Below are 13,582 nucleotides of genomic sequence, written 5' to 3' on the forward strand. Positions count from 1 at the left end.
TGAGTTAGTTGTATCAGAAAATGCTTATGGCAGTTGTTGAATATTGTACAGAGGATTTGGTTCTGTGCATCCAAAGGCATGAAAATTCTTTACACATAGACGGATGTTTAAGATGCAAATACGTTAGAGCTGAACCTGTCAAGTCTAAAAAAAAATCTTCTTTGCTTGCTGTTTTATCAATCTTTCAAGTAACATTCATTTCATTATTATTTTTATGTTCCAGGGTAAGGAGTAAATAATGTAATGGCAACCAGCTGTCTCACTGGCACCAATCTCCCTGCCCCCTGAGGCTTCGATACAGTCAGTAAGCGTCCCACGCTGTGAGAGCCAGCAGAAGAGAGATCAGAGGCAGGAGAGAGTATCAGGAGGAAAAACGTCTCTCTGGCTCAGATTCGGCACGCTTTGGGCCAAATTCTTGCCCTCAGGGTACAGAAGGTGGGTCTCCAGACCTGTGGTGCTGCCCAAGGGCAATCCATGTGTAGGGCAATGGTAATAACGGGGACCACATCTACACAGGTCCAGAAGGATGAGACTATTTTACAGAAGCTTTCGGAGCGTCGCCGTTTCCCTCTGGACTAGGTCGCATGGGTCGCACTGAAGCGCGTCGAGGGGTAGGAAATATCAACAAAGCTGCTTGCTCCTGTGGTGTAATGCTCCCTACATCCTAATACTTCAGATAACTAGTGTCATCTTCAGAGCCTTCCACCCACTGCCTTAACGTCCCTACATCTGAGCTGAGGAAGTCTCAGCCGCAGGATTCTCCGTCTGCACCGATCACGCCAGACCTCGGGTTCAGAGTACCTGATCTTGTTTCACATGAGCTCCCAAAGCTCTGCTGGCACGCCAGCATCGCCGCTGAATCACCGACGTGTCTTAGTCAGCCTGCTTAAAATGGCACAGCTCTGAATTGTCTGGGTGCCTCCTCCAAACTGCATCTGACCTTCTGCCAATCCCGCTCGCTCATTTCTAGGTACTGGCCTCATGTCTGAATTTGCACGCCCATGCTCCTTGAGACATCTATGCTCCAAAAACCAAGCGACCGTCTGCGGCCCCTTCCTCTGATGAGGTACCAGGGCTTTCCTCCGTTTGCACTATCAGACCATAAACCCTTCATGGCAAGGGCTTATTACATGTTAGGCGCTGACCTCTTCCTGTACCGCATCATGTACATTTACAACACTATCAATTATTTAAAATAGCTCTGCCTTCAGTTCAGCCACATGCTGAGTTGAGCTCCATAGCCTTTGGGTAGTTTGCAGCAATTTTATTTTTCTTCCTCAACATTTCACAAATTGCTTGCTGCTCTGTAACACTTGTTACTATTTGCTAAGGGAAATGATATGGTGTATTATCACTCGAGAGAAGTGGTTTTGTGGAGAGAGTGTTAGCTTTCTTCCCAAAAATTCAGCTACGCCTGTGTAGGAATAGACGCCCAGACCCTACCCCCAGAGGGGCCTTGACTTCATTAGCACTTTCATTTAGCTCAGACAAGTAATTATTAATATCAACATCCAATTCTAGCAGATCTAGCTGGATGTGCCACAAGGTGACAAGATGTAATAAACATAAAACAATATAGACTTAAAAGAAGAGAAAATGTTCCTTTCAGTTAACAAGGGACAGACAAGACAGCAACAGCAACAAACGGTGATGCACATAAGTAGTTTCATATGTTTTGACTTAATCTTGTTCCCAAACACTGTTAATTTTGTCATGCTTTTTCCCTTGAAGTGTTGGGGACAATTTTAATTATTTACTCAGGTTAATGAAGAAATTAAGCTCTGCCTCCTGAAATATAAATACCAGGATGTTAGATGACACACACACTATTTTTATTTAGCTCAGGAATAGCTGGAGACAAATGCACAGGACATGGGACAGTGCTCTGGTAGGCTGCTGCAATCAGCTCCGGCCCCACTTCCACTCCATAGGCTCTCACACCTCCAGGTCTATTTACAGCCTCAGGAACCTCACCTCTCCCGGCAGCCCTTCAGCTCAATGGCTGAAGCCTGTCAGGGCACACCCCTCCTGCTTTTCCACTCCCTCCTTACCTCCCCTGTGGAGGGCTGTCCATGCCCCCACCTGGAAGGTGATGCCTCCCCTCCCCAAGGTCTGCACCCCACGTATCTTCCCTCCTGTGTGTGCTCAGGGCTAAACCAGGAACAACAGGGTCAGGGCACCCAAGGACACTGCAAAAGCCAGGCAGGATGAGAGAGACCTTTCTTGCACTGTGCACTCTCTGCGTGCACGCGCGTGTGTGTGTATACATGTGTGGTAATGTCCAGGAAGAGGAATCTGGGAGCAAGACTTTTACCAGGGGACCATGACATCAAATGAATCATGCTATAGCCATGAAGAGTCCAAAAACATTATTGTTCCTATTTTTCTCTCTTCACGCAGGCCTGGACCTCTAAATAATTACTTTTTTTTAAGCCACTGTGCCAAGAGCATTAGACTTTAAAACTATTGAGTCTCATCACAGAAGACACAACCCCACTCCCTCTTTTCAGATAAGCCCCCAAACCAAGATGTAGGGTGACTTGCTTAGGCTACTCAGCACACATGGTTAGTATAATACATGGCAATCACTCTTTTAATGGAAAAGCTCGAGGGAAAAGAAACTATCACCCGAACCACTTCCCATGGCCTGTAAGTCTGCCCAGCTTCCAGCAGTCTCATAGCCATCACAGGACTGGGCCTATTGGGTACCTGGCTTTGGAGACAGGCCGAGGAGGTCTCCAAAGACCTTCCTTACAAGAATGTCTATGCTGAACATCATCAGCTATAGCTCAGTCCCAACTCCCAAACCCACTACACTCAGGGACATGCAGAAGAAGGGACAAAATCCTAAAGCATAGTCCTTAAATTCTGCTTACATGTCAAAACCTCTGTGTTTGGCAAATTCACAGCAGGAATTACAGAGAAGTGTCTCTCTCCCTCTTTGAGCTTTTCTCTAAGATGCAGCAAAGCTGAGGTGGCTCAGGGCAGGGCTCCCTGGGGCATGGGTGACTAACATCGGCTGTGACACTGCCTGGCTGCATCCCCAAAAGGAGTACGGAGGAAGGAGGAAGAGCCTGAGAAATTAGAGGGCTAAGCCAACTACTTGAATGGTGCTCCTCAAGCCTTTTCTGTTTCTTCAGGCCTTCAGCCAGCAGGGCCCCTTTATGCCGCATGTGAAAGGGTGTCATCATTAGAAGTGTTTTCAAATATCTGACTGAGAAAAACATCCTTCTTGCTGCAGTTGAAGCCCATTTCTTCTTGTCTAACTGGCATACTTTACACTTACCTTCTTAAAAGAATATATTCTTTTTCTCCCATATCTCCAATATCTCAGGCTATTTTTAAATTCTCATCCTCTCCCCCAGTGTACTAACAGTCTGTCCTCAAATTGTGTTTTCTGCAAATTTACTAAGCTGTTTCGTCATCCAAGATGTTAAGAAATGCATTGAATAGTACCAGACCCAGAGAGACCTCTGTCCAAACCTACTGCACACCTCTGTACGGTCTGTTGGTGAACTATCGATTACCATTTTCCAGACATGGTTATACAATGAACTTGGCTAATCATGCCATGTATTGCATTCAGGTCCCCAGTAACTTCACTGTCAGTCCAGGGAGGTGACTCAAGTCGAGGTGACTCAAGGTGACTCATCTCCGGGGAGGTGACTCAAGACTCATCACCAACCTTCAGGGTCACTCCCCTTCCTTACAAACTCCTCAGACTTTTGCTGCTTTCCACACTTCCTCCCATCCATCACCTCCCTGCCGGAGTCATCACAACAACAGGATAGTTACTGCCACTGCCAGTCTGAAGAGCAGATACCAGACGGTGGAGCCACACACGGAAAACCCTATGGCACCAGGTGGGGGAACTCAGGCAGGTTCTCAGTCCTACATTTTGTCTAGGGAAGAACCTGGAAGTCCTGGAGAAGGAATTAAGAATGGAGTAGGCTTTTACACTTTCGCCCCAGGAATCTGACTCCAGGACCCAAAAGAAGAACTTACGCAAAACGAGACCAGAGACTGCAAATGCCAAATGAGGAGAAAATAATGCTGAAATTTTTCCTTGTCCACAAAGTATATTAAAAAGCCACAGAAGCACAGCAGAAATAAGGCCTCTAAAGGCAACACTATAAAACTGTACCCTTCGTTTGACCCGTGGCTCAGAGTTTAGGCAGCCTGGGGCTAAAAGTGCATGGCGTTCTTGTCCAAGTTTTAAGTAATCATCATGGTGCATTTGCCATTTTTCCTACGGCTGACCAAAAAGATCCAGCTGAAACTGCCCACATTTTTTTTAAATTGTTTTTTAATTCTTTGTTCAGTGAATCCGAGGTTTTACTCATAGTCCCTTAGCTCAAAAAAGGGAAGCAACAGAGGAAAGAGCAAAGAAGTATAAGCTTATGATTTATGTAGATGGCTGGTCTTCAATGTATTCCTCAAATCTCTTTTACTTGCCTATTATGCATAGACTGGTTTCTTACTGGCCTCCTGAAAGACATATGTTTCAATGAGGAATTTGAGCAAAGGGAACAGTGGCCTTGGTGACTCCTTAAGGCAATAGCTGCAATAATCTTCTCTGAAGAGAAAATATACATACATATAACTCGATTAATATTCCGCACCATAATGTATTGCTTTTAGAATGACTTCTTACGTGAATAGCTGAGCATCCTCTAACATTCAAAGCGGTTTTGTGCCAAAAGCAATGTGCAAGGCAAGTAGCATGACCTTGTAGAGCACAATCCAGTTACAGGGCATACTGCTGTGAAATGCATGCAATATCAACAGTCGCGTGAGCAATGTCCCACATGGGTAAAGTTGTATGCCTAAGGCACTTGCTGGGTATAGCCCCACAGCTGCAGCCTCTGTGGAAGTTGTTTTATAGCCTGTCTTTCCAACAGAAGTAATAAGCTTTTCCAAGAATAAAATACTACAAACACTGTGTCTTTGCTATCAAATTTGGGGTAACAAATAATGCTTCTCTGAGGCATAATGTGAGGATAGTCATGTGCTGGGAGTGCTTTCCTCAAGCACAAAGTCGTTCTTTCTCCTGATTAGGTGCCCATTCAGAAATGACTGGTTTTCAGGGACTCCTAGAACCATACAACTGCATCCCTCATACTAGAACATACTCTTCAGGTGTGTTTCTTTTTTCCTATGTTCCTCTTCAGGCAAAATTATTTTACAATGACTAAGCATATCCAGACTACTGTTAAGCAGGTTAGCAAGTGTAACAAAAAGTAGTGGCATGGACAAGTGACTACTATGTGTGCCCGCGCTGCTTGTACTTTTGTTGCTAGCCTGTGCTGTCGTATCTTTACTGCTGCTGTTACCAGCATGAAGTATATTAAAATTAACACAGGTAGCTCATAGATATGTCAAATCTGCCTTGAGCAAATATTTATAGTCTGTGTAGACATATCCAGTTCAAAAGCCAAATAAATTGGAACAAATGTCTATAAAGATGCACTTTTCCTACTCTTTTTTCTTTTTTTGCATATTAGCAAAATAAGCTTCCTTTGTGGAAGTTCTTATTATAGTCTTACTTAGAATAGACTGGCAAGTGACAGGCTGAGTCATATTGGGTTTGATCTCCCTTCTATGGCAGCAGACCAGGAGTCACTCTGCTGAAGTTCATTGGAATAAAACTAGGCTAAGTGGGATCAGAATCGGGCTCACAAACTTCTGCAAGGGTGTTATAGGTGCTGCTGGTGATACATGTATTTTGGAGCTAACCCTCACCTAATTCATCACCATCACTCTGACAATAACAGTTCTCGGGATTGAACAGGAGTCCACATCCACACGGAAGAGTACATGGCAAAATGATCTACAGCCTGGGAAACAGGTTTTGCTTAGCATATGATCTATGAGAGTCTCTCAAACACACACTTGATACTTGCATCCCAAAATGGTAATGGGACTAAAAGCATAAGTAAGGGTTACAAGATAATCCCTGACATAATTTTACTAATGCCTCACACTCATTTTTTCCCGACCCTCTAGGCTGTCATATAACTAAGTATTAAAACCTACCAGGGGATTCCTTGTGATTTAGCTCTAAAAGCTGGTTCATGAATCTTGTGATCTGACTAGTTTAAAAGGCCAGTTGTTCTCTGACTTGTAAGCAACATTATAACAACATTAAACAGCAAATCATCTCATCTTCAGACAATTCTTGAGCATTTATTATTGCTCAATTGCTATAAGTTTTGTTAGCGAATACTGTCCTAACTACTTTCCATGGTGTATTCATTTCCAACCATTTTTATTGCGGTCCCTGCTGTTCTTCTTCATTATTTTTATCCTCTATGGGCCATGCACCACTTTGCTAAATCCAATGTCTTTTTCTTGAAAGCCAGTTTTCTTTGCTAAGTTGTTAATGTTTTTTTCTGCTGGCTTTGATGTCTTTCTTCAGTTTCCCAGTGCATCTTCAGAACTCCAATTCATTTCAGGCTTTTATTTCTGTTGATGCCTGCTCTTTAATTTACTGCTACATATACCAGCAATTTACAACTGTCTGATTTCTTTAATTTGAATTTTTCACACAATAATAAGACACTAAGTCGATGTAGCGCTATCAACCTAAGGTGAAAAAAAGAAAAAAAAAAAGGAACATACCAAACAATATCTGCAGTTGCTTTATGATTCTAAGCCTTCATGGCATTTTTGGTCTTCTAATCTAAAGGTGAGGACAAAGATATGCAAATTACAAACAACAACGAAATTAACCCTGAAGGAAAGTCCAGTGTACTTGAAAACATAATTGAGTTTAGCAATGAAACTAATATACTCACTTTTTTTCAAAAGCTATTCTAAATTTCAAGTCAAAATGCCCAAGGCCATTTGAAACTCACTTTCAAGAATTGTTTGAAGGTGAACTGCTCTATCGGGGTAAAAACCCCAGCCCAACCGTGCAGCACTTGCACACAGCCAGTGTTCCACCCTTCATGGGGGCTACAGAATGGGGAGAAAGCATAGGGGAGAAGGAGGAGAGAACAGTAGAGGATGGAGGAAGGAAGAAAGAAAAGCTTACAGAATTATCCTGTGGCTTCTTAGGTGCCCCCCAGAACACAGTCTACATCCCTCCGTTCCCCCTTTAGCTCCCTACAGGGCACAAAAGTGTAATTTCTCTGTGCTCTGTAGTTCATCTTTAAGACCTTGCTCTCCTGAGGTTAAACTCCTCGTAAGGCTCTGACATACAGAGTCATTCTGCTCGGATCACCAGGAACAGGCTTATATTTTATGTTGATGTAAATTATAACGGCAGCGTTTTCTGTATGTGGTGAAAACAAAGAATGGAGAATTTAGCATGCCTAAATTCACAACAAGAAAACCTGAACATACTTTTAAAGGGAAAAAAAATGTTGGACACCATTCTCCTTGTCATGTTCATAAAACCATCATTTCTGTGTGATTCCTTTTAAGTTCAAAGCACTGGGTTTTTTAGTAAATGAGACAAGGGGGAAATGGTGAAAAGTTTCCCTAAGGAAAACCATTCCCCAGTTCTTAAAAAGTTTGAACATATCGAAACCTTAGGGACATGAAAGCATTTTCCATTATATTTGTGCTTTTCTTCTGGGTTTGTTGGGGGTTTTTTTTAATTATTTTTACAGAATGTAGCATGGTGAGAAAGAAAAGAAAGAACAGATCATTCAGATCCATAAACCAGTTCTTGCTTTGGCTGATGCCAGTCTCTTCCTTCTCACAATGTTTTGAAAGGTTTCCCACCATTTTCAGTGGTGTGGCATGGTACCTCTTGCTGTCCTCACACTGGACTCTCATTCAGCTGTTTTAGGGCTTTGTAGGTGTTTTGTGCCTGGTGTGTTGATCACAGAAGAAAATTCAGTACAAAAAAGAGCTAAGAAGAGTAGTTCCAGTTATATGTCCCATGTTTTTAATATATTTCCATCTGAAATACCCTGAAAATCTTTATATATAGCAACGGACTCACAAATAGCAGGCAGGAAGGGACCTTGGGAGGTCCTCTAGTCTATCCCGTTACCTGCAGTAGGATGGACCATACCTATGCCACTTCTCACAGATGCTTCTCCAGCTTCCTCTTAAAGATCTCTAGAAGTTAGACATCTGCTTCCTAGGGCATATACTCCAGTCCTTCAATATCCTTACGATTAAAAATCTTCACTAATACCCAAACTGTATGTTGCACTTGCATTATCCCCCTTGGCACATTTTTCTGGTCTTATCCGACATGAACATAGAGGTCAGACAATTTCCTGTCCTCTCCCTGGCAGGCCTCACTGTGTCTGAAAAAAAACACGTTTGAAGGCTGACATCATGTCACTCCTCTCCATTTCTCCACAGAAAATAACCTCAGTTCCTCCTGCCTTTCCTCAATGTCTGTGCACTCATGATTATTTCTTGAGCTCTGGTCATTCTTGTTGCTTTTCTCATGAAACTCTGCCATTAGTCCCCCCTCCTCTAGTTAAGTGGGATATCCAAAAATGGATTCTGTATGGATGAGAAAAAGATCCCACCCTTGTCAGACTGTCCCTCTGCAACTCAGTATGGAATATCAATATGGAAAAGCTTCAGCAGACATAGTAGAAACAAATAATATTTAAGGGTTTATTAAGCTCAGCTTTCAGGAAATTCCAAAGTGGCCTCGTTGTGTCATTTGCAAGCATTAATAGGCATTAAGGCTAGTACCACATACACAAGTATAAGTGAACATGCATCCAGAGGGAAGGAAATTTATAGGTGCTGTTGGATACAGATGCAGAGTTCCCCTAACCGCCATGGAAGGGCCTCCACCACAGCATCCCACTACTAAAGGTCATTTGCCATCCTCACACACAAAAAAAAGAGATGCAGAAAATCTGCAATGAGAGGGACAAAGTGCTGAACTGCTGTAACTCGATCAGCGTTGGTACAAAATGATGCTTGGATAGCAGGATCGTATCTTCATTCTTTCCTTCTTTTACAAAACTCAATCTGGTTCACACTCAATTAGTATAAAGTTTGCTGGAGACTAACTTTCAGAGTTAATCTCCCAAGAGACTGGTCAGTAGCTTTAATAACAAGAAACCTTGTGCTGTGTAGCTGCCCAGGGCTTCTCTCATGTAGTATTTAGGATTCCATTCAAGAGCAGTTCCCCTTTGTCTGCTGCCTTCATAAATAATGGATATATCTTGCATTAGAGATTAGCAAAGATTGTTAAGCTTCCTTTTTTGCATGTGTAAGATTTGGTAGCTTTTGAAATATTGATATAGTTGTGCAATTTGGTGCACCTATTGTATTTTTAAGCAAGAATTAAAAAAAAAATCAGAGAAGAGGAAAATGATGATAAATCTAAAAAAGCAGATCCTTGACACTCAAAAACATCAGAAAACATGATCCTTCCATTTTTAAGTCTATGGAAAAATAGTTGCATTACTAACTTTTGTAATATTCTTTTAAGACTCTACAGAGGTTGCTGTAGGTTTCAAAGCAATTACGGTAGGAGGTCATGAAAAGCCTTCAGGAAATGCTGCCAAGGTACTGCACCATCTAAAAGGAAGAACACAGTGCTGGAAACTTTTCAAATCTGATTGAGAATAGACAAAGGAAGACAAATTTTCAAAGTCCTCTTTACTCATTTCACTGATTTTATTTTTAATGTAACACTTTACAATTACATCTTTTATCTGAAAACACTTTCATGTTTAGCCTTGGTATTCCTTTATGGAATTAAACACAGATAATTCACTGCATGTTTTGGTAGGAACCAGCTTTATGAAGACTGGTAACTTCTGTTTTTCTCTTTTGTATGCATGCTACCGAGTTTAACTGTCTAAGCAGTGACATTGTACTTGTTGTTGTGGTTCTTTGTATGCAATAAAGTCCTATTTCCAGCTCTCTGGCCCATCCCTTCCGCATATCCCACAGACAGGACTCTTAAGTGCAGCTTATTACAGGGACGAGTTAACCAGTAATTTCATTGTGCTCCGCGGCTAGGATCCTGAAATGCAGGCTGCCTAGCCAAAAAAGGGTGGACGAAAACTGAAAGACTGCATTAAATAACCATAAAAGTTACAGGGTCTGATAATACATACAGTCATGGCAAAATCATTGCTTTCATGCTGTGGCCAACTTGCCATTATCCAGAGCTATGGGAGAGGAGGAGAAGAATAAAGGCCTGAAATAACCTAGCTAATGGAAAATTGCAGGCAATATGGTACTGAGCAACTTGGTGCCAAGGCATTTGAATGGTCTGCTGTAAAGTCAGCCAGGATGGCTGGTGCCACATTAGTGCTAATATGCCCTTCTGGAGCATGTCGATTCCTCCAGGACCACACAAGTGTGGCCTTTTGTCCCCGCTCCACGTTGCAGGAATGCTCGGAGCTGGCTGAGGAGCACAGTGCAGTTATATTCAGGGCTCTGCAGGATTTAGCTCAGGTCCAGCTGGACTTAATACCTCCATGTCAGTGCCAGACTCGCTAAACTGAGGCTGGCTTCGTGCAAAGCCACCTTGAACCACGGGGTACTTGGACACCCAAGTTGCCTCTGTGCAGAGCAAGCTTCAGTCTGGCGGGACTAAACAGTTCAGTCTTCAATGCAGAAAATTGGCTGAGCTTCCTCAGAGACAAACTCTAGATACGGTATGGCTGTCTATGCAACACTGTTGAAACTACCAAGCCTGGCCACATCCAAACTGCTTCTGTAATCATAATATAATTTAGCCTGAAACTACACATCACTGAGAGTGGACTGCTTTAAAGACAGATCTTCTGAGACACACAAAATAAGAAATTTACTCCAAGTCTCTTTGCATGTCAGTAAGAAGCCCACAGCTGCTAACTATCTCAACCATTTCCCAAACTTTAGGTCTTAGTCCAGGCTACTTTGTGAAAACAAGGCTGGAGTCCCTGTCCTTACCTTCCCCAACCGCAGGGACTGGCTGGGTGAGGAACTCCTAACTTGTGAAATGGGAACTGCAAAACTGATCATTCAGCAGAGAGTGGAAATAACAGGACTGAGTTAACGGGGACTGAAAGATTCAGCTTTCATGACTGCACAGGGATACCACAAAAACAATCAAGAAAACAAAACTATTTGGAAGTTGGAAAGCAGGAGACAGGTACTCTATACCCAGATTAGCTAAGGCATGACTGACTAGAATTACATGTGTTTTTTTAAAATTACACATTTAGCAGCATTAGGGATGTAAAGAGAGAAAGAGAGACCGACCACATTGTTTTCTTTTGACTCCGAGGCAGACTGTTTGGACTGGAAGCAGATCAGAACTTGCAACAAGCTCCTCACTCTTCTAAGATTCATCAGGTTACACACAATGCATCCAAAAGTGGCTTAGCCTTTCCTCACATCATAAATATGTTATGGAAGAAGAATGGGAAAATGCACAGAGAAATGACAATATTTGGAGCTTTCCTCTCTTTTCATTTTCATCTTGGTGACCTCTATTCACGTTCCTCTATGAGTTATCAATTGATTCCTCTCTTCCTCCAACTTTTCCTATGAAGAAGTGTGAAATAACGCACAGAAAGCTTTAAAAACCTAGAAATAGGGACACCAAGTCAGGGAACATCAGCACAGCCCGGTATCCCATCTCTAACAGTGGGCAGCTAAAACGCCTAGGAAAGAATTTAGGAACAGAGCAAGTGCATGATGTTGTTCCCAGAATATCTATCAAGCACACAGCAATTTGTGGTTCAGAGGATTCCTGAACCAGACATGACGATTTTGCATTTAATAGCCCCCAATGGATTCATCTTTCATTAAGTCGTCTAGTCACTCTGGAACCCATGCTAATTTTACTCATCTACAGCATTTTGTGGTGAGGGGAGAAGAGAAGCTCCAAGGAGACCTTATTTTGGCCTTTCAATACTTAAAGAGGGCTTATAAGAAAGATGGGGACAGACTGTTTAGTAGGGCCTGTTGCAATAGGACAAGGGGTAATGGTTTTAAATTAAAAGCGGGTAGATTCAGACTAGATATAAGGAAGAAATTTTTTACGATGATGGTGGTGAGACACTGGAACAGTTTGCCCAGAGAGGTGGTAGATGCCCCATCCCTGGAAACACTCAAGGTCAGGTTGGACAGGGCTCTGAGCAACCTGATTTAATTGAAGATGTCCCTGCTCATTGCAGGGGGGTTGGACTACATGACCTTTAAAGGTCCCTTCCAACCCAAACTATTCTATGATTCTGTGATTTCTATGATCTTCAGCATTCTGTCCTCCTCCATGTTGTTGATTAAGGTTCTTGGGTTTGATATTTGAAGGAGATATTTCAGGAAATATTTCAAGAATTGACAAACTAGGGTTGATTCTTAACCTTGAGATGAAGAGAGGAGATGTGATTCTCCATCAGAAGATCAGACAAACGTACCTCTACCTTTAAACAAACAAAAAAACCCCACAACTGAGCACAACAGTAGCATATGTTTTTACACAGTGAAAGTACTTGAGTCCAGTTTCAGCTGCAAGCCTTTTGTCATGCACAGTTGAATCCATTAGAAAAGTTATCAGGAAGTAATCTAAACTTGGCTGCATGGTGGAACTGTGCAAATGTGTTGTTTTTTGATAAATATTGAACCGAATTTATGCTGCGGTGTGGCTAGACAGACTCACTCCCATGGAGTTTCACAAGCAGCATCTTCTGTTTTCCACCATTCCTTCTTGCCAAAGGAGACAGTTCCCTGTGCAATTCCTTACAGCATTCAAAGGAATTCACAACAGAATCGTGAAGTCTATTGTATACTGAGAAAAAAACAGATCCTTTGTGCCATAAGGTAATGGAGCATATCTAAAATAATACAGCACAAGCATTAAACTCAGCAAGAAAAATTCTGTTCTGTTACCACCAGCTTATTGACAGAAAATGAAGCCGAAAAATTTGGCCAAGCATGCTTCTGTATTTTCTTCACGCCTGGTTGTTGTGTTCAAACAAAGACCTTCTCTTTTCCACACAATATAAATGCTCGTTGTTCAAATCTAGAGTTCATAACTTAAGAATTCATTCCTAGGGAAATTGCTTTATTGTTGTTACTAGTGCTACTGAGAAGAAGAAGAGTGTTACTAAAGCATTTAGGATTCTGTATTACATTAAAACAGACAGAAAGAGGGGAAACACTAAAGCAGTGAGATGACTTCGGACAGCCTGGCCAGCAATACCCTCTGCACCCTGCTGGCGTGCCCAGTTTGACCTGACATCTGCTTCTGCAGTTCAGGGAGGGCGAGATCTGCTTTCTGTTTCCCTCTGAGGACACCAAGGGCCCAGAACCAGTGGGACGGTGAACAGCAGTGGTGTAAGCAGGCTATGGTCCAGCAAGGAGGATTTTGCAAAGGAAGGATGGGCAACAAGACCACAGGGCTGCCATTCCACTGAGCGACTGCTGCTCACCAAGGCAATGCATGGTGGGAGCTGCAAGCAGCCACAGGGCCACAGACGTCCAGGGAGAGAACCAGAACCTCCTGGGTCTCTGTTGCTGTGAAGCCCACGCTGAAAGGAGGAGAGAAAATGCCTTCAATCGCTGCACCCCCAAGCACTCCACCTGGGCTCCTGCACCCTCAGACTGAATGGATAAAGATTTTGCCCTGAGGAACAGACGTAGGTTGTTC

The 13,582-nt window shown here is 42.7% G+C and overlaps 1 protein-coding gene across 2 annotated transcripts in view; it reads right to left on the bottom strand.

Annotated features, from left to right (window-relative positions):
• Positions 1–13,582, bottom strand: part of MDM1 (Mdm1 nuclear protein) — a 104,681-nt gene that overhangs the window by 67,174 nt on the left and 23,925 nt on the right. The window contains exon 2 of one of the 2 annotated variants that reach the window (XM_054844513.1): positions 6,622–6,682. The exons of the other annotated variant lie outside the window; for it this stretch is intronic. The gene's annotated coding sequence lies outside the window, so the exon portion shown is untranslated. The remainder of the gene's footprint in view (positions 1–6,621; positions 6,683–13,582) is intronic. 2 annotated transcript variants of the gene reach the window in all.

This window comes from Grus americana, chromosome 1 (assembly GCF_028858705.1).
Source record: "Grus americana isolate bGruAme1 chromosome 1, bGruAme1.mat, whole genome shotgun sequence".
NCBI lineage: Eukaryota > Metazoa > Chordata > Aves > Gruiformes > Gruidae > Grus > Grus americana.